Consider the following 19,471-nt stretch of genomic DNA (forward strand, 5'->3'; position numbering starts at 1 on the left):
AGGAAGGACCAAGCCCGTCCTACCTGCACGAAGGCTGTGCAAGGTGTCTCACCATAGGGAATGGGCTCCAAAAAGCCAGCTCATGCACCAGGGATAGATCCTGATCCCACTGCCAGGGGCCCCTCAAACAGACCCAGCTGCACAACTGTCCCCCACATGCAGAGGGTCTAGCCCAGAGAACAGGGGCAGTGAGATTAGAAATGGTTCATCAAGCATCCTAATAGTGAAGAGAGCAAAACAGTGTTTAAAATAGTCAACTTGAAAGAAGACAAAGAGAGGGAAAAGAAACTAAAAATGGTTAGGAAAACAGTAGAATATGATAAATTTAAAAACATGAGAACTTTAATTATTCATTTTATATATAAATGAACTAAATGATCCCAATAAGAGGTGAGTGTAGATAGGTTAAAAAATACACAATACAACCTCCAACTCCATGTTACTACAAAACAAAGGCACACTTAGAACTTGTTACTGAAAACTTGAGTGTAAAAGGATGGGAACATTCTATGCCAAAATCAACCGAAAGGAAAGTAATGCAAGAAACACAGTTCAGTGGAAGAGCATTTGCCTAGTGTGCATGAGACCTTGGCTTCAGTCCCCAGTACTGAAAATAAAAAGATCCATGCCTGAAATCCCAGCACTTGAGAAGTAGAGGCAGCAGGAACAGAAGTTCAAGGTCATCTTTGGCTAATATATGAAACCCTGTGTCAAAACAATTAAATACTGAGGGGCTTGGACCTGCCTCAACTGAATGTACCAGGCTTTGCTGACTCCCCATGGGAGGCCTTACCTTGTCAGAAGAGGGGATGGGGGATGGGTTGGAGGGGTGAGGCTGAGGAGGTGGGAGGAGAAAAGAGAGGGGGATATGTGGTTGGTATGCAAGATGAATAAAAAAATTCTTAAGAAAATATAATAAACCTTACTGTGGGATGGTCTGTATGTCAAATTGCTCTGATTGGTCAATAAATAAAACACTGATTGGCCAGTGGCTAGGCAGGAAGTATAGGCGGGACTAACAGAGAGGAGAAAAGAAAGAAAGGGGGGTCACTGCCAGCTGCCACCATGACTAGCAGCATGTGAAGACACCAGTAAGCCACAAGCCTCGTGGCAAGGTATAGATTTATGGAGATGGATTAATTTAAGCTATAAGAACAGTTAGCAAGAAGCCTGCCACGGCCATACAGTTTGTAAGCAATATAAGTCTCTGTGTTTACTTGGTTGGGTCTGAGCAGCTGTGGGACTGGCGGGTGACAGAGATTTGTCCTGACTGTGGGCAAGGCAGGAAAACTCTAGCTACAAAACCTGGTAAATGTAAAAGACACTTTCTCTTCATGGCTGATGGGGCTCAAGTTGGCTTAAAACAACAACAAAAAACCAAAGCACTAAAATACAATATGCTCTTCTATTGAAGATTAGACATCACCTCACCCCAACCCTACAGCAACCACTCATAAAAGATTTTAAAATGGATTTGGTCCATAATCTGTTTCTACAGAATAATTCTATGAATAGGTAGAGGGGAGAAATAGGAGAGGGAATTGTGATAGTTTTACAATCTGACACAGTCAAGAAGCACCTGGGAAAAGAGTCTCAATAAGCAATTATTTAGATCAGGTTCGTCTGGAGGGGAGTTCTCCTGATTATGTTCACTGAGGTGAGAACACTGTCCACCATGAGTGGCTCCATTTCCTAAGCAGGGGATCTTGAACACTGTAAGAGTCGAGAACATACACAGGAGTTATTACAGCAACAGAAATGAAACTAGAACAGAGACTCTAGTTAAGAGCACTTAGAAGTCAGAGGCAGGAAGAGCCCCGGGAGTTCCAGGCCAGCCTAGCGTACAGAGTGAATTACAGGACAGCCCAGGGCTACACAGAGAAACCCTATCTCGAAAACAAACAAAAATCCTTCAGTGCTGACCTGTACTTGGTGGGAAGTAGGAGTTGGTCAGAGCACATGGTATGGGTGCTTCAGGAGATCATACTGTAGAGGAAGGCGGATTCTTGGGAAAGCCACACCGCCTACACCTCCTAAACCAATATTATGGCCTTTCTTTGCTTTTATTACTTTATCATGTCAACTCCAGCTTTAAATCACAGCTTGCATCTCTACTAGCTATGTGAACCTACTTAGGTTTTTAAACCTTTATTTATAACAATAGCTTACTATTCTCTACTTTAATTATATGTTATTTATTTTGTAAATTGTTATAGGACTATTCTAATTTAAAACAATAGCTTACTAGTATCTAATTATGTGTTATTTATTTTGTAAATCATAATAGGACTATTCTAATTTAAATTTGTTATAACAAACATTTATATTGTTTATAAGATTTTGACAATTTATATAAATTAAAACCCAGAAACAACCACTATTTGAGTCTCAAAAAAAAAGAAACAGTAATAATACTGGGCATAGGTTATTAGTAGAACACTAGCTTAGTACACGAAAGGCACCATGATTTGACCCAAAGTACTGCAAAAAATTAAAGGAAGGGAGAGAGAGGGAAGGATGAAAGTCAGTAGTGGCTTCTGAATTTCTGTCTAGAAGAGAGTTAAGCAGAAATCTGGTTGAGAGTCACTCTGAAAGTTGCATGGACACAGCCCTTCAGGTGACGAGAAAAAATACACCATTGTCAGTTTCAAAATATGACAAAAGCTGTTGGTGCCAGGGAAGCCAGTCCAAAGAGCAAGACAGCTAGACAATAGTCCAAAAATCCTATGTAAATAAGTCTCCTTCTTCAACTTTCATTGTACCATGTCATTTCAATGTCTACTCCTACTCCAAAATCGCCACCATTTCCTGAAAGCCTATTCAAAAACAACTGGGTTACCAAGAAGAAAGGTTCAACAAGGGCCTTTCTGTAAGAAAAAGAAAATGTCTGAAGAAAAGAGAGCTCCAAGTGGAATAAAGAGTTACAAACCAAACAGGAATACACAAGGTCGTGAGGAAAATGGAGATCCGGAATGAAGAAGGCAGAGGGATATGAAAGGGTAAACAACCAAACCAAGTATGTTCATTATTTTTACAGTACTACCATGTAGAACTATCTGGACTCACCTGACAGGAAGTTCAGAGCAAAGAGGGGAGAAACTCTGTGCACATCTGAAAAGAAAACAAGAACAGATAATTAGGCCAATGCAAAGTGGACTTTCATGGTGACAGAAGGCAATAATACTGCACACCAAGACTGCATGTTGATGGTGGACTTAAAAGAAATGAACATGCAAGTCCTGCTACCAAGGAACAGATTATAACTGACAGGAACAACCCAGAAGCTAAGGGGTTTTCTTTGTGGGGGGTGAGGGAATGACCTCATCCACATATGCATTGCTGCTCAGTCTAAATCAGTGTTAGTTGTGTTAGAGGTATGCTCTCGCAGAGGTCCTGAGTTTAATTCCCAGCAACCACATGGTGGCTCACAACCACCTGAAATGAAATCTGATGCCCTCTTCTGGCATGCAGGGATACATGCAGACAGAACACTGTATACATAATAAATAAATTAATTAATCTTTTAAAAAAATGAGTGGCATCATTTCCAATGATTCGTTCTTGCATTGGTTCACTGCATAAAAAGGAGAAAGCTAATTGAGAATGAGCACTCCTAACTCTCTTCTTTCTGACTTGGCTGCCTTGTAACCAGGTGCTTCAAGCTCCCGATACCTTGACTTCATGGTCATAGTAGACAGTATGGGCCAAAATGAACAGCTCCTTTCTTAAGTTGCTTTTGTCAGGATAGTTTTTCACCACAACAGAAAAAGAAACTTAAGGGTACTGGAGAGATGGTTCAGTGATTAAGGCACTGACTGTTCTTTCAGAGGTCAGGAATTCAATTCCCAGCACCCACAGGGTAGCTAACAACTGTCTGTAACTACAAGATCTGACACCCTCACACAGACATTCATATAGGCAGAACACCAATGCACATAAAATAAAAAAAAACACACTAAAACATTGGATTTTAAAAAAAGAAACTTGAGCAGATGGTGAGGTGATCAGAATAGATCACGGGTGTGGCAGACTCTTCTAGAGACAACAATTGGCCATGTATCACTTCATATTCTGTATCTTTTTTAGTATTTTTTCTCAGATATTCTGAATCTTAACTTCCTTAGAAGCTAAACTCCTTTACATCAAGTGTTGGGTAGTTATTTGGCAGGTATTTATAAAGCCAAAGGCAAATTATTTTCTCTAAGAAGGTTAAGAAAATGACTGTTGACTGACTAATAAGTTTGGCCCTGAGCTGAAAAGGGGAGATGGGGTCATTCATTACAGCATGACTGAAAGACCACAAACATGGTGGAGGGAAGAAACAGAGTAGCTATTTAAAGCACAGAGCTCTGCTGACTCCCTGATTTGTATCTTTTAGAATATTCCAGCACACTTTACTTTGGTACAGCTATTAGCTCAAAGATGACAGTCACTTCACATTAATGGCATCATCTCATGTGAAACAGAACCATCACGACTTTCAAAATCAAGATTTTCAATAAAGAAACAATCTATCAGGTCATCTTGGAGCCAACTGACATACTGAGATTTTATTGCTCATAGATTTTTTTTTTTTTTTTTTTTTTTTTTTTCGAGACAGGGTTTCTCTGTTGTTTTGCCTTTCCTGAGCTCACTTGTAGCCAGTGCTCACTCACAAATCCGCTGCCTCTGCTCCAAGTGCTGGATTAAAGCGTCACACGGCCATAAAAGGTTCTTTAAGAAGAAAAATTCATGTCTTAATGAATTAAAATCCAACATGCCAAAAACTCCATTAGGCAACGTTTATAGAAGGCAAGAAAAACTGAAGGCCAAACATGTTGTTCTGTACTTGGATGAATGGATTACAACTGAGTGGATGTATGACTGCCACCAAAATATTCACATAATCAAATGGAAACAAATTCATTGTGAGTAGAGTATGGAAATCATTGTATTGAAAATTTATAAAAATTATTTTCTACAGAGGAATTTCAAATAATATTTTGATGCCATTTCACAACTCAAGCATATTGTGTCTTCCAAAACCTTATTGACAACCACAATAAAGCACACTTAATTATTCCGGGTAATGCAGCTGATTAATGAACAACAGGAGGCTCCATTTTCTCTTTTGGAACATTTTCAGGTAGAAAAGTAGGACAAACAACAATGACATTTGTTTTTCCCAGTGGATGAAAAAACATGCTAATAATACCCAAAGCTGGAGAGCATGTTGCAAAATAAATATCTGCATGCACCACTGCTGGAAAAAAAAAAAAAAACTTTGAGATTTTGATTTTTGAATTGTATAGACTTTATTTTTATTTCTAGATTTTATTTTGCTCATAATTGTTTTTATTTTTTGAAATTAAAATAAAATTACATTTGCTTCCCTCTTTCCCTTTCCTTCCTCAAACCTCTTCCAGGTACTACAGGCAACTAAGGACTGCTGACAGAGGGTGAATTAGTCTTTTCCCAGGGATGAGCCTCCTAATTGGTTATCTAATACTAAGTAGTCAATGCTGGAATCATATACATAAATCACATACATAAACAACCCTGGATGAACTATGTGTATAATTTATTCTGAAGATATTGTCTTAAAACACTAAAAATGTGCAGAGATTTTAAATTCAGAGGTATACTGGCATCCACAAATACATCAAGAAAAACACTATTATTACAGCCTCATGGGGGGTGAGGGAGGGATTCTCAATATCCAAGGAGATGAGTATTTAAATGATGGCACAGCCACACTATCCAATACGATTCAATGGCTAAAAGTGCAGTTGATTTCAATGACATTATAGAGACTGACAGTGAAAAAAGCAAACTCTTGATACACTAATATGTATCCACGAGGCCATGTGAAGAAATGATCAAGCTGTACATGTGTGTGTTTGTTTGTATAGTGACATGGGTCAGCTCATATAAAAAAAATCATAGAAGAAAACCTACCAATCCTTCACAGACAGGACAGTTACATAGAGGGTGAAGCCAACTTTAATTCTATAGCGCACATCAATGTCTTCATGTATTATTCATACAAGTAAGGCTATTTCTTTTGGTGAAGAAAAGTGAAAGACTGAGGAGTAAACAGATCCTAAATGAAGGTCTAGGGTGAGACAAATGGGAGGGGATGTTGTCATCACTTTGTCTGCTCATTGTCACCTCCCCTCCTACTTTGGGGCAGAAAGGCTTCTGATCTCAGAGACAAGAAAACAGTTTCCTTCCCAGAAAGTAGGAATTCACTTGAGCAAATTACTGAAAACTATAGCAAAGAAAGGCTGTGAACTTGCCTGATGGACACTGAGGCCTAAACTTAACTAAAAAGCTACCCATCCTCCTGCCTGTGAATCCCAACTTACCTTGATGGACACCGCAACCCCCATTAGCCCTCATCTCCCAGAGCAACTCATCAGGAAGCAGAATCTCATCCGCACCAGCACTTCAGTAACAAAACATAGTGGCTGCCAATGTTTGGGGATCTTACATCATTAAAAGGAAAGGGCAAGTCACAAAAGAAGTCCTATCAACTTATGTAAGAGATGGCACAGAATGGAGAGGTTTCTCAGAGAAGAACGGCTAACTCACCAATTGCTGAGATTAACTGAAACCTCCCACAGTTGCAGAGTGCCCCAAACCATGACATCAGGAGAGTGGGGAGGCAGCCAACTTCCTCTATTTATCAGGCTGGCTAAAACCCAGGCTAAAGCCAGTTCAACAAGAAAAAAAAAAAAAAAGGCAAGTAGTCTCTCTCTACGAATGGTTCGAATGGGGAGGAATCTCTCCTTCGGTGTATTTAGGACCCTGTTCCAGAGCAGAGGAGAGTTTTGGAGGAGTCTGTCTTTAAAACTCAGCTTTAGCTGCTCTGGGTAGCTGGTCCTCGGGCCATGCATCTTGAGGATGCTGGGAAACCCAGTGGGTAAAGTGCCCAGGTGACAGAAGCCTTGAGCAGCCATTCTGCTGCCCTCTGAAGCAATGTGTCCCTGATCAAAGAACAAAACAAAACTGTGATATGCAGCATTCTAGAAGGCTTGGTGCTTCCTAGGATGTAATGATTAATTAGTGACCCAGACTGAGAACTGGAGATTGGCTCACAATCCCTGAAAATGACACTAACATCATGGAAGAAAGGACTAGAGGGCGAAGGGCCTTGACATTTAGGAATGGGGCCAGAAATCAATGAAGAGACCTTTCCCACACTGGTAGGGCAAACAAATAACATAAATGTTGATAATGGCGAAGATGGGGCCTAGTGAACACGGCTAGGACCAGACCATGCTTTAAGTTTGTCTGTACTGTCATTGAGGAACAACCATGAGAGATTCTAGAACCTTGTGGTCACCCTATTTATACTCCAACCCTTCTGTATAAGACCTTGTCTCTGTCGATTGGGTTGTTTGGATCTGGATACAGCCCATTCAAAAGAGATCAAATGTGAGTTGGCTTTTGGAATTTCTGAATATAATCAATTCAGTAAATATATACCAAATGCCTACATGTATGTCTTAAGCAGGTTATATCATAAACAAGACATCTTGGCTAGTGGGACCAGTGGGACCAGTGGGACCTGAATCCAGAATACTACGATTTCCATGGATGCCATCTGAAATGGCAGCAACAAGCTGCACTGTGGAAGGGTCCCCTAATCCAGAGAAGGGAAATGGATCCAAGCAAATTGCCTCTGAAGGGTAATCTGGCTACCTCCTAAAGAATGTACTACTCTTCATGTAAGGACACAGGAGAGATCACTCCAAAGAGAAGAAATAGCTTAAGCTGAGACACAGAGCCAAAGTACTTAGGGAAGAACAATGCCATTATTAAATGGTAGGAGAGATGGAGAGAGCTGCTGGAATTGTTTTCTGGGTCACCTCAAAAGATGGCCTCTTAGCCAGTGGGGAAAGCATGTGTGCTGAGACAGAATGGTCCAGCCTGGAAGTGGCTACCTCTTGAGACTGCTGCCACCATGGCATTGTTCTGCAACACTGATAGCATTCTTTTCTCCCCTGCTCCCTCTTGCTCTTTTCCCTTCCACCCTCCTTTGTCCTATATTTTCTCTCTTTTTCTTCCCTTCCTTAGCTTGAAGCTGACCAAGTGTATTCCAGTGAATGGAATGTTACCTCTGCTTAAGCTAGAGAAAAGGCATAAAGATCACATAATGAAAGCGGAGGGTGCACCTCAGTGGTAGAGCACTTACTTAGCATGCAGAGTCCCTGGTACCATCCCCAGATCCAGAAAAAGAAGAAAATTGGAGAGGACAAAAATAAGAGAGTGGAGTGGAGGGGAGGGGAGGAGAGGGAGAAGTTGAGGGGAGGCTGGGTGTGTAGTTCAGTTGGTAAAGTATTTGTCCAGCCTTCAAGAAGCCCTGGGTTTGCTCCCCAGCACCACTGCATAAAACAGGGCATGGTGGCATATAATTCTAACCATACCAAGAGGTGAAATTGGTAGCATCAAGAGTTCAAGGTCATCTTTAGCTATAGTAACTAGTTTGAGGTCAGCCTGTTCTACACAAGATCCTGCCTCAAGGGAAGGAGTGAAGGAGGGAAAAAGAAAAAAGTCACATGGTAAGATACTCACCTCCAAATGACTCCCTGACCTCCAGTCCTAATATCCTAGATAAGGCAACTATTGCCTTCAGTACAACATGGTAGTACTGAAAGATGCTAAAATCAACATGATTTCAAAAGAGGTCATGATTCTTTTTAGCATACAAGCAATTTTCACCTTAAAGGTAAACACATCTGCAATGATTCACCAATTAACCATTTCACAAAAACATAACCTTACTATTTCACACAAAGGAGACTTAGGCTGATTTCTTAAATGCAAGTTGCACATTAAGCTGTAGCCACACAAAATTAGCTTCAAATGAACTTTCTTTGATTTTTATGAAAACGTCTCACCAGGAAAACTGAATGTAGACAAATACCTATAATCAACCCTGATTGTTATGACTGGCACGTCCTAATTAACTGTAAGCTTCTTTTTCCACCGTGAAACAACAAGGAGCATTTCACTCCGTATTTAAAGTGTGTTTTGATGTTTTCCTTTCAGTGATGAGAGACAATACATGGATGAGGAATGAAGAAATAATTGGACACATAGAATGAACCCATCACATAACTAAGAAAACCACACATATAAATGCTTCCTTCATTTAGCATGTCTTTGTCTGTTCTTGACACAAGTTATAAACAAAGGGCAGTTTGTTAAAAATGTTTGTTTCCAAATATATTTGCCATGTGATATGCACTAAGCCCTTGACTGCGCCTTAATTCAATCCTAGGGGGTAGAAGATGAGGACACACTTTTACTCAGAAAGTTTTATTGTTCCCGCTGGGAATGACTAAGAAGCTATGTTATCATCTGGCCCTAATTTGACAGATATAACTGGGGAAGATAGGACATTGGTAACACTTCTTTTTTTTTTTTTTTAAATTCAACGTGAGGACTTCAAACTCAACCTCATGATTGCCGTCTTTGCTGAATTTGCTAGCAAAAGAAATGGCTAGATCTTCCCTACTGTGGTAGACTGCAAAAGGTGAATTCTTCACATGCCAGTATCTCATCCGTTTACAATGTGGCTTTGTAGATCCTCCTGTCAAAAGGTGGAGTCTGTCTGTCCACTCCTTCAGCATGCACTGACCTTGTTCTTGCTTTGTCCCCAGGGTCCATCCAAGTGAGATGCAAACAGAAGCATAGAAATAAGCCTAAGCTAGTCTGCCAGATGATGAAAGCCACATGCTGGGTCACTCCAGTGCTCCAACAGCCAGCTAAACCCCCAAGTAATGGACATGCAGCTAACTTACGGTTGACTGCAGATGCACGAATGGTCCCAACTGTGACCAGCAGAAGGACTGTCCTGCTGAACTCAGCCAGGAGTGTGTGCTCCAAAGCTAAACTGATGAAATGGCTGTTGCTGGAAACTGTCGAATTTGGACTTGCTATGGTCTGAATGTGAAATACACACCCATTCAAGTGTTCTGTACTTGATCCCCAGATGTCGGCATGATTTGGGGGAAGTTGTGGAACCTCTAGAGGACTACCTGTAGGGAATGAGTGATGGGGAAAGGAGAATGGGTCCAGTCTCTCTGCTTCCTGTTCTGCCTAGATGTGTGAAGCTGAGACATTTCAGCTGCACACACCCTCTGCCATAGAGCCACCTACTGCCATGTTTTCCCCGCCATGATGGGTTGTATCCCCTCAAACTGTGAACCAAAATATATCCTTCCTTCCTTAAGTTGCTTCTTGCACAAGAATGAGACATGTAACCTATACAGAAGTTCTTTGTTGCATAGAAAAAGCTAACTTGTACCTCTTTTCCTTTCCTTCTTCCTCATTCTTTTCTCCCTTTTGTACTTTCTTCTTTGCTTTCTGTAAGCACTACAGGGAAAGGACCACTGTGTTTAAGATGGTGGCCTAGGCTGCCTGTTGTTCAAAGCTAGCCTCAGTTACTTTGAAAGTATTTCTCAGTGCTATTGTTTGAATATGGGTAAGACATGTCCCTCCAGGGATCATGTCTTGGAAGCTTAGTACCCAGTTTGATGATGGTAAGAAATGATGGGACTTGGAAGAGTTGGAGCCTAGTGGGGAGTCTTAAGTCCTCAGAGAGGATTGAGGTAGTTCTTGATGGACCTAGGAGTTAGTTTTGGTGAGGAAGTCATTATGAAAGAATAAGCCCAGCTTCTTTTTGTAGCAGACTTCTTTTTTTTCTTTTAGGCCACCAACCAGCTCCCAAATCATGACATGAGTTTTGAATGCTTGGCCTTAGCTTTGCTCCTTTCTTGCTAGCTCTTATAATTTAACCTGTTTCTCTTCATCTACATTTTGCCTTGGGGCTTTTTACCCTTCCTTCCTTCCTTCCCTCCATCCCTCCCTCTCTCTCTCTCTTTCTTTCTTTCTTTCTTTCTTTCTTTCTTTCTTTCTTTCTTTCTTTCCTTCTTTCTTTCTTTCTGTCCTACTTTTCCTGCTTCTCATATCTGTCTGTCCGGTGGCACATGGCTTCTGGCCCCAGACATGTCCCTCTTTTTCTTCCTTGTTCTCTCTTTTGTCTTCTCTCTCAAACCTAGATTTCTCCTCCTATTAATTCTCTCTGCCTGCCAGCCCCACCTATCCTTCTTCTGCCTAGCTATTGGCTGTTCAGCCTTTATTAGACCAATCAGGTGCCTTAGGCAGGCAAGGTGAAACAAATGCAACACATCTTTACATAATTAAACACACATCCCTACTTTGTTAAACAAATGCAGCATAAACAAATGTCACACACCTTTACACAGTTAAAGCAATATTCCACAGCATAAACCAATGTAACACATCTTTACATAGTTAAATATTCCACATCTTTGTCTTCCTTTGTAATGTCTCCACCTCACATGCATCCTTGTGACTGTGATGCCATCTGCTATGAGAGGTTGCAGCCAGGGATCCAAAACAGAGCCTTGGGTGTTTGATTATAGCAGCAGAAAACAGATTAATATACTCTGGAATGCTGCAGACATTGCGTGGTATAAGGGTCCTATGCATGGAGTGATGAAGTGAGATGTCTCTGCAGCCAGCAGACTACAGTATGGAAACTAGCAGTCAGCAGGTCATCTCGGAGCATTTTCTGATGATCACCTCCCTAGGAGAATAATTTGTCATTGACATCTGTTGAATGTGTTCTAGACATTTCTTCTCCCCATTACTCCTAGCCATGGGAGGAGAAATATAATAAGAAAATATATTTTCAAATCAGACACCCAAGGGTTAAGGAACATATCTAAGACTGCCCCCTTCCTCATGTGGCAGACCAGGCTAAGAGAGCAGAAAATAAATCTTTTATTAGGAAATAACACACTGTGAGTGGTAAAATGCTTAGATTTCTATTTGTTTACTAAACCAATAAAAGAAAATCAATAGCATCATCTTGCTAATGACATCAAACCACTCAGTACAACTCAGAAGGCAGAAAAGGTCATTTCTTCAAATGCTTTTCTTCCCTTTACCACATTTACAGTCTGTGCTTTATTTCCACTCCAATTTGTTTTTTTCCCTCCTGAATGATGTTTTCCCAGACTTTTTGAAAGCTTACTTTGCCCTGGTGTCTTGGAACTTACTATTTGTTTGTGGTTATGACATTAATATTTAGAAAGGTCAAGTAAGATGCCAGGGCTGGATAAATACATATTTTCTTTTGATGATATTGTCAATGGGATCTTTTTCTTCCTCAGGATTCCCTGAAGGAGTGATCATCTTCTCTAGAGTAGTGGTTCTCAACCTTCCTAATGCTTCAACCCTTTAATACAGTTCCTCATGCTGTAGTGACCCCCAACCATAACATTACTTCATTGTTTCTTCATAACTGTAATCTTGCTACTGTTAGGAATGATAATGTAAATATCTGATATGCAGGATATCATAACCCACAAATTGAGAACTACTGTCCTTGATGCATTTATTTCCATAATAATCATCAAAATATTAGGTGGATAGGTATGTTCATGGCTCCTATCAGGTAGTAAAAATAGGAGGTAAACTCTCAGGAACACATTTCTAGGACTTCACATAACCATATCATGTTCTGGATGACAAGAGGAAGGATCCATCTCTTCAAGCATCTTCCAATACCTCCTGTGGTGGTTTGAAAGAAAATGGCTCCCATAAGGAGTGGCACTATTAGGAGGTGTGGCCTTGTTGGAGGAAAAGTGTCATTGTGGGGTTGGGCTTTGAAGTCTCTTTTGCTCAAGCTTCCCTCAGTGTGATGTTCAGTTGACCTCTTGTTGCCTGCAAGATGTAGCACTCTTAAGTACTCCAACACCATGTCTGCCCGTTTGCCACCATGTTTCCCATCATGGTGAGAATGGACTGAAGCTCTGAAACTGCAAGCAAGCCACTCCAACAAAATGTTTTCTTTATAAGAGTTGCCCATGGTCACGGTGTTTCTTCAAACTAAGACACCTCCTCTCCTATGTCTATTGCCCGATACTGTCCACAGAACCTCCTTTTTAAAGGGGAATTATTTTTCTTCATTAGTTTTGTTGTATGTTTTGATTTTCTGAGGCATGGTCTTGTATATAGCCAAGACTGGCCTGGAATTCACTGTGTAGTCCAAACTGGCCTCAATTTCACAATCTTCCTGTCTCAGCCTCCCAAGCATTAGGATTACAGATGTGCAGCACCACATCTGGCTCATCTGTTTGTAATAGTAATAATCTCTTACAGTTATACAATGATTTGGAATAGTCAAAACACTTTTGTATGCATTACCTTGTTGGACTCTTGTTTACAGAGTAAACAAATTCCTAGCCCTGTGCTAAAGTCTGGGGCTACTCTGGAGAGCAAGGTGAGTGCAGCCCTAGGGAGGAGCCACATGAAAAACTAACACCAAGAAATGCAATACTGCAACTGAAATAGGGAATACAGTGAAAAGCATCCAGAACTCTGGATAAAGACAGCGGTTTAAAGGTAAGTGGATAGAAGTAGGCCCATACAGGCGCAGAGAAAAACTATGGCCAGTAGAAGAAAACATATGTACAAAGGCACTGTGGTGGGAGGGACTACCAATCATGTAAGGAAGAACGTATAGGCCAGAGTGGGCGAGACACTGATGGGCAGGAAGGAAAAGAAACTGTAAAAGATGACAGTGAATCGTCAGGAAAGTCCTAGCTCCTGTGCAGGGTGGGACTCAGTGGCTAAGATAAAGATGAGTGCTTTGTTTTCTACAGAGTGATGGAGAGTCACTGAAGGATTTTACACAGTGGGTAATCCGTCCAGACCCTCACTTTAACAATAGCATTCTAGCTATTGCATGGTGAGCGAATTGGCAGAGGACAGGGCAGAACTGGGAGTACAGTTTGGGATTCCTGTGCTCCATGCTCAAACATTGTTCTGAAGATATAAGCAATTCAATAAAGCAAAAATTCCAAGTCAGGAATATTATCAAGGAAATGGAGACTCAGACTTGGTTATGTAGTAGAAATGTCTAAAATATCATGGGAACTCCAGTTCATAAAAGCGTGAAGATTTAAAATAATTATATATTTACCCATTCCCTCTGCATCAGGGGTCACATAATTTTTCTTTAAATCAGTGGTTCTCAACCTTCCTAATGCTGCAACCCTTTAGAGTTCCTCATGCTGTGGTGACCTCCAACCATAAAATTATTTTTTGTTGCTACTGCATAACTGTAATTTTGCTACTGTTGTGAACATAAATATCTGTGTTTTCTGAAGGTCTTAGGCAATTCCATAAAAAGGTTGTTCATTCATCCCCAAAGAGGTTGCAAACCACAGGTTGAGAACCACTGCTTTAAAGGGTCAGATAATAAATATGTCCAGTTTTGTGAGCAGTGGTATTTCTGATGCAGCCTGCCATTGTAGTACAAAACGACCACAATCTGTAAATGAATGAGTATGGCTATGCACCAGTAAAACAGGATTTACAGAAATGGGAAGCTCTCACGATTTGCCTATGGGCAATAGCTAGCCCTGCTCTATACCAAGAAGAACATGACTATGGGAAGTGACAGTGACAGTGACGGCTTGGAAGGTGGTGGTGGTGGTGGTGATGAGAGCTAACAGGAAGGAGATGGATGGGACAGCTCTGAATTGGATGCTGTAATGGATAATTTCAATTACCGACTTGATTAAGAAACACCTCACAGCATCTCTGAGGCACACCTTTCAGTGTGTCGGTGACAGCTTTGCTAGAGAGATCAGTTGAGAGGGAAAGGCCCACTCCGGATGTATGTGGTTTTCTCCCCTGTAATTGGGTCTCAGACTGAATAAAAGGAGGAAAGGAAAAAGCCAGCTGAGCACTAACATTCTTCTTTTTCAGCTTCCTGATCTTCAAGAAATGAATGCCATCCTATCACCACTGCTCTGAGTCGTTCCTGGCACCATATCTTTCTTGTCATGATGGACTCTAGCTTCTGAACCGTGAGCCAAAATAAAACCTTCCCTTCAATCGCTTTGTGACAGGTATTTTGATCACAGTAATGATAAAAATAAGTAAGAGGTATTAAAAATGACAAACTGCTGCTCACCACCGAGACTTCACCTGGTCCACGGGAGGCTCAGAGTAACCTAGTGGTAGGGTTGGCATTAGAGCCCAGTCCAACAAAGTTCCCATCACAGCCCCTACCCCTCTATCAACCTAATCATTGACCCCTCAGTGTTCCAAAATCCTATGGTTGCCAGAGTATACAGTGTAGGTTATATGGGATATTGCTTCAAATGTTTCACCTTCATAATAACATAGTTTCCCTACAGCTAATGTCACCTTCCAGGTTCCCTTTGTATCAACCCACAAGAAACAACTCAAAAATAAAACAAATAGCAACAAGCCAATACTAGCAGTCAGCAGTCAATGCTGAATTGGCTGGGGGCACAGAATGCGGTGGGAATCTGGAGAAGGTGATGCCATTCTCCTCAGTTCCCTCATCCAGGAAAACCTCCCAGTTGTGACCGGGTCATCTCTTTGTTTCACTTCTCTTCCTCTCTCATCAAAGACATTCTCTCCCAAAGCATCAACACTACCTGCTCCTTTTGCTTACAAGGCATTCCAATGATCTTGTGTGGCTACACCGGAAGTGGAGTTATTTTTAATACTGGATAGTGTAAGGTTGGGTGGGGAAAGCCAGAACGGGAAGCCTCCAGCAGTGGAAACTCCTCTATCACCAGGGAACTTGGCTGTAGCATCAAGCTCTGGCCTCACACCAAAGCAGGGCCATCCATTTTCTTCTTTTTTTAGTACTATCCTCTTTGACCCACCCAGCACGGAGATTTCGTTAGCATGTTTTGCCAGCAGAGCTGGCAAACTGCAACTTGTCAGGTTCAATGGCTTTCATTGACTGCCTGAACAGAGTCCTCTGAAGATTGCAAAAATTGGACTCACAAACAGACCATAAAATTCCTACCACCCACAAGTGTCTGGACACTGCCTTTTCCTAACTGACCCCCAGCACTGATGCAGCATGGGTGGCTTCGGAGCACTTTTTAAAGTGATCTTTCCAAAACGGAGGTGTTCCAACTGGTGTGGGGCTTCTGTTATTTTTTTTTTCCCCTTGAAGTAAAAGACTGACTCCCAGATATTTTGAGAAGACGGGAGCCAGCTGCATGAATTCGAGTTACTCACCAAGCAAATCATTCAGCACCAGGCCCAGAAGTCTGCCTGAACTGTGAGCTGCCCTGGGCCTGTCACTTCCCAGGGTTGTAACTCACTTGGACACACTGCCAGGTGAGTAAGGTGGCATTCGAGTGCCTCAGTTCAAGTGTAAGCATCACAATAGCAAGGCCACAGAGGCTGCTCATAGTAGCCCTTCAGACCCCATACCTGCTTAACAAGCCACACTCCACTACTCAGTATATGGAATGAGAAAAACATTTTATTGGTAAACCTAGAATTCAAATGATGAATCAGGAAGCCGAGAGCGTTATGATCCTAGTTCTCATCTGTACAGGTTAGTCTCAGGGACATCTGGAATAAAAGTATGAGTATGACAGGAAATGTTCCTACTGTCTTCCAGGTTCTCGTTGAAATGTGTGGGTTTGGAAAACTAGGGTTCAGTTCATGGTACAACATTGGTCTGACATGGGCAAGCCCCAGCACCGAGGGGTTCAGAAGAGTAATGGCAGGGACGGTGTGGTACACCTCTGTAATCTTAGCACTCAGAGGGCTGAGGCAGGAGGAATGCTGTGAGTTCAAGGCCAGCATGCCCTACAGAGTGAGACTCTGTCTCAAAAAAAAGTCACTTTAGGAGTGGAGAGATGGCTTGGCAGTCCGGAGCACTTGATGCTCTTGCAGAGAATAGGGACAGTTTTCATCATTCTCCTGGTGACGGCCACAGCCGCCTATAACTCTGGTTCCAGGGATCTGACACCCTCTTGTGACCTTAGCAGGCAGTGCACTCACTAATATGGTGTGTATACAGACAAGTGGACACATACATATACATAAAAATAAAGGCCGAATGTTTAAAAGTCCCCCTAAAACAAAACAAAGCCACCGATCAAAATTGGAACGTCAAGTGACAGCTGGTATGGTTCTCAGGAAAGAGTGCTTAATAACTTCATAGATCCTTGTGAGAGCCACTAAGTATTAACCACAGGAGAGCTAGAGCTCTGTGGTTGTACATGAAGTGATGACAAAGCATTTGAGGAAGTGTAAGTCCCTGAATTTCAGTTTTGACACTGCCATTTGCTACCCCTAAACCTCAAACAAATACCTGGGGTTCTCATCTACAAAATGTGCCTCAGTTTCTTCATCTACAAAATGGGAATAATCTAAATAGTATCTGTCTCCTGGCTGTTAGGAAATACATATGTATCAATACATTTAGAACACATAAGATGATCCCTGGCACATAGTAAACGCTCAATATAGCAATGATCAGTTTTGTGCTTATGAAGACGTTGACAACTCTATTCCCTATGAAACTAGTTCTGCCTGAATAATGTTTAATAGGCTCCTACAAGTAAAAATAAATTAAAATATCTCAAAATATCCACTTTAAAATCTCACTTTCCAAAAATGATATAAACTGCCTTTAGCTGTCCTATGAAATAATGCCACATTGTTGTTGTGTGGTGCTGAGGAGTGAACCCAGGGTCTCAAGCATGCAAAGCATGTGCTCTACCAATGAGCTGTATTCCCCAATCCAATGATGCCCACTCATTGACAACATTTTTAAAGCCCTTTCACATACCATATTCCAGAAAAAAAGAGAGATGGAGGGATGCAATGGGATGTTTGTGCTGAGTCCTAACAATAACGACTAATATTTCATCTGAGCCCATCACAAATTCCAGGAGAAAGTGCTTACTGATATTTGCTGCCTCTCTGCCCCTGATTCTTTACTCATAAAGCGGGGATCATTGCCATCTTTGTTTCCTCAAAATTGGTCAGAGCAAGGAGTCAGGCAAGGGCAAGTGCTCGGCACAGCATTGGATAGTCCACGGCCGTCGATGTCATCATCGCCTGCTTAGGTGAACCAGACACCTTTCTGACTGTTTCACATCTGCCTCTGGCCTGGGCGTGAGACTGTGCTACTCTAGAAAATCCTATGTCTGCCATGCTCATGGTCCTCCTGTCCCTTTTCCCCCTGGAGCAGCTCCCCTCATATGGTCCTTTGCCAACCCTCTTCCCCAGGCCTTACTTTTCTACTCAAACCTTATTGGTTAAACAGCTAAACAGCTAAAATCTCTGTGTTTGACCCTTAGAGTGAAGGTCCTATCTCTTTAAAAGGCTTTTGTACTTTAAAGCAACTCAGATGGCTGAATTAGTAAGGCTGCCTTATTTTAAAAAGGAATTTTGGGGACTGAAGAAGAGAGTTCATTCTCTCATCCTGCTAGGGACCTCAACCAGGCCCTCCCCAAGGCGATCCGTAGCAGGACTCCACCATTGCATAAAGGGCAAGTGCTCTGTCCTGCTTGGGCTCACTCCCAGTCAATAAATATTTGTTGAATAAATACTATGTGCCAGGCACTGTGTGAGGCACTAGGAACACATCGGTGAGCAAAAGAGACACAACCGTGCCTTTTCTGGACAGCGCACACGGGCAGGCATTCAAACGAATCCCAATGTAAACGGAGAAAAGTCTGCAAGAGAACCATGCGGTAAACACACAGGGGCTGAATTATGCTCTTAGAGGAGGCCATGACACAGACAGTACATTGCTCATTAGTGCAAAGAAGGTTAGCAAACAGAACGTGTGGCACTTACGATCACTCCTATTGAGACACAATTTGGCAGGAGGCAGATTAACATTTTGCCAATGCGCCAGAAAACCTTAGCTCCTCCAAGCTGGAGAACATTCCATTTCACTCAGTTTCTCTTCTCTATTGCCTCCCTCCCTTTCCTTCTAGAGTCTAGACTAGGCTAGACTGGGACATTTATGTTTTCTCTCATTGACTTTTTTTCCACTCTCATTAAGTTCTTTTTTCCCTCTCATTAAGTCTTTCTCTCACTTAAGTCTCTCTTATTAAGTTTTTTCACATTGTATTTTAGATACAACTATGTAGGAAAAAATGTTTATCCTTAAAACAGAACAAAATTACAATACAGGTTGAGCATCTCTTATCGGGCTTGCTTGGGACTAGAAGCATTTCACTTTTTAAAGTGACTTTGAATTGAGGTTATAGGCATAGGTTTTACCCATTGAGCATCCCTAGACCCCCAAATCTGAAATCTGAAATGCTTCAAATCTAAAACACTTTGAACTTTGGGTAGGCACTCAAACAACAAACACTAACTCCAGACTTTGAAGCCGTTTGGGGCCTTAGATGGTCAGATGAGAGCGGTTTAGCATCCACTTAGAGAACATTAGGAGGGGGAGTTGGTTAGTAAGCTGTTGAACTAGTTACACAATTAAGACTGCAAAACGCACTCTAAAGCAGGGGCTCGGGGGGACTACTGTCTTACTGTCTATTCAGTATAAGGTAAGATTCCACTGTCGGGTGGGAAATTTGTTTGTTTCATCACTTTTTTTCTGTAATTTCCAGAACTGTAGTGA

General features: G+C 41.7%; 1 protein-coding gene across 1 annotated transcript in view; it reads right to left on the bottom strand.

The window, feature by feature from the left end:
- The window catches only part of Adgrg2 (adhesion G protein-coupled receptor G2), a 118,104-nt gene that overhangs the window by 70,987 nt on the left and 27,646 nt on the right, over window positions 1–19,471 (bottom strand). The window contains 1 exon segment of the mRNA XM_037199043.1: window positions 3,067–3,111. The gene's annotated coding sequence lies outside the window, so the exon portion shown is untranslated.

This window comes from Peromyscus leucopus, chromosome X, assembly GCF_004664715.2.
Source record: "Peromyscus leucopus breed LL Stock chromosome X, UCI_PerLeu_2.1, whole genome shotgun sequence".
Lineage (NCBI taxonomy): Eukaryota > Metazoa > Chordata > Mammalia > Rodentia > Cricetidae > Peromyscus > Peromyscus leucopus.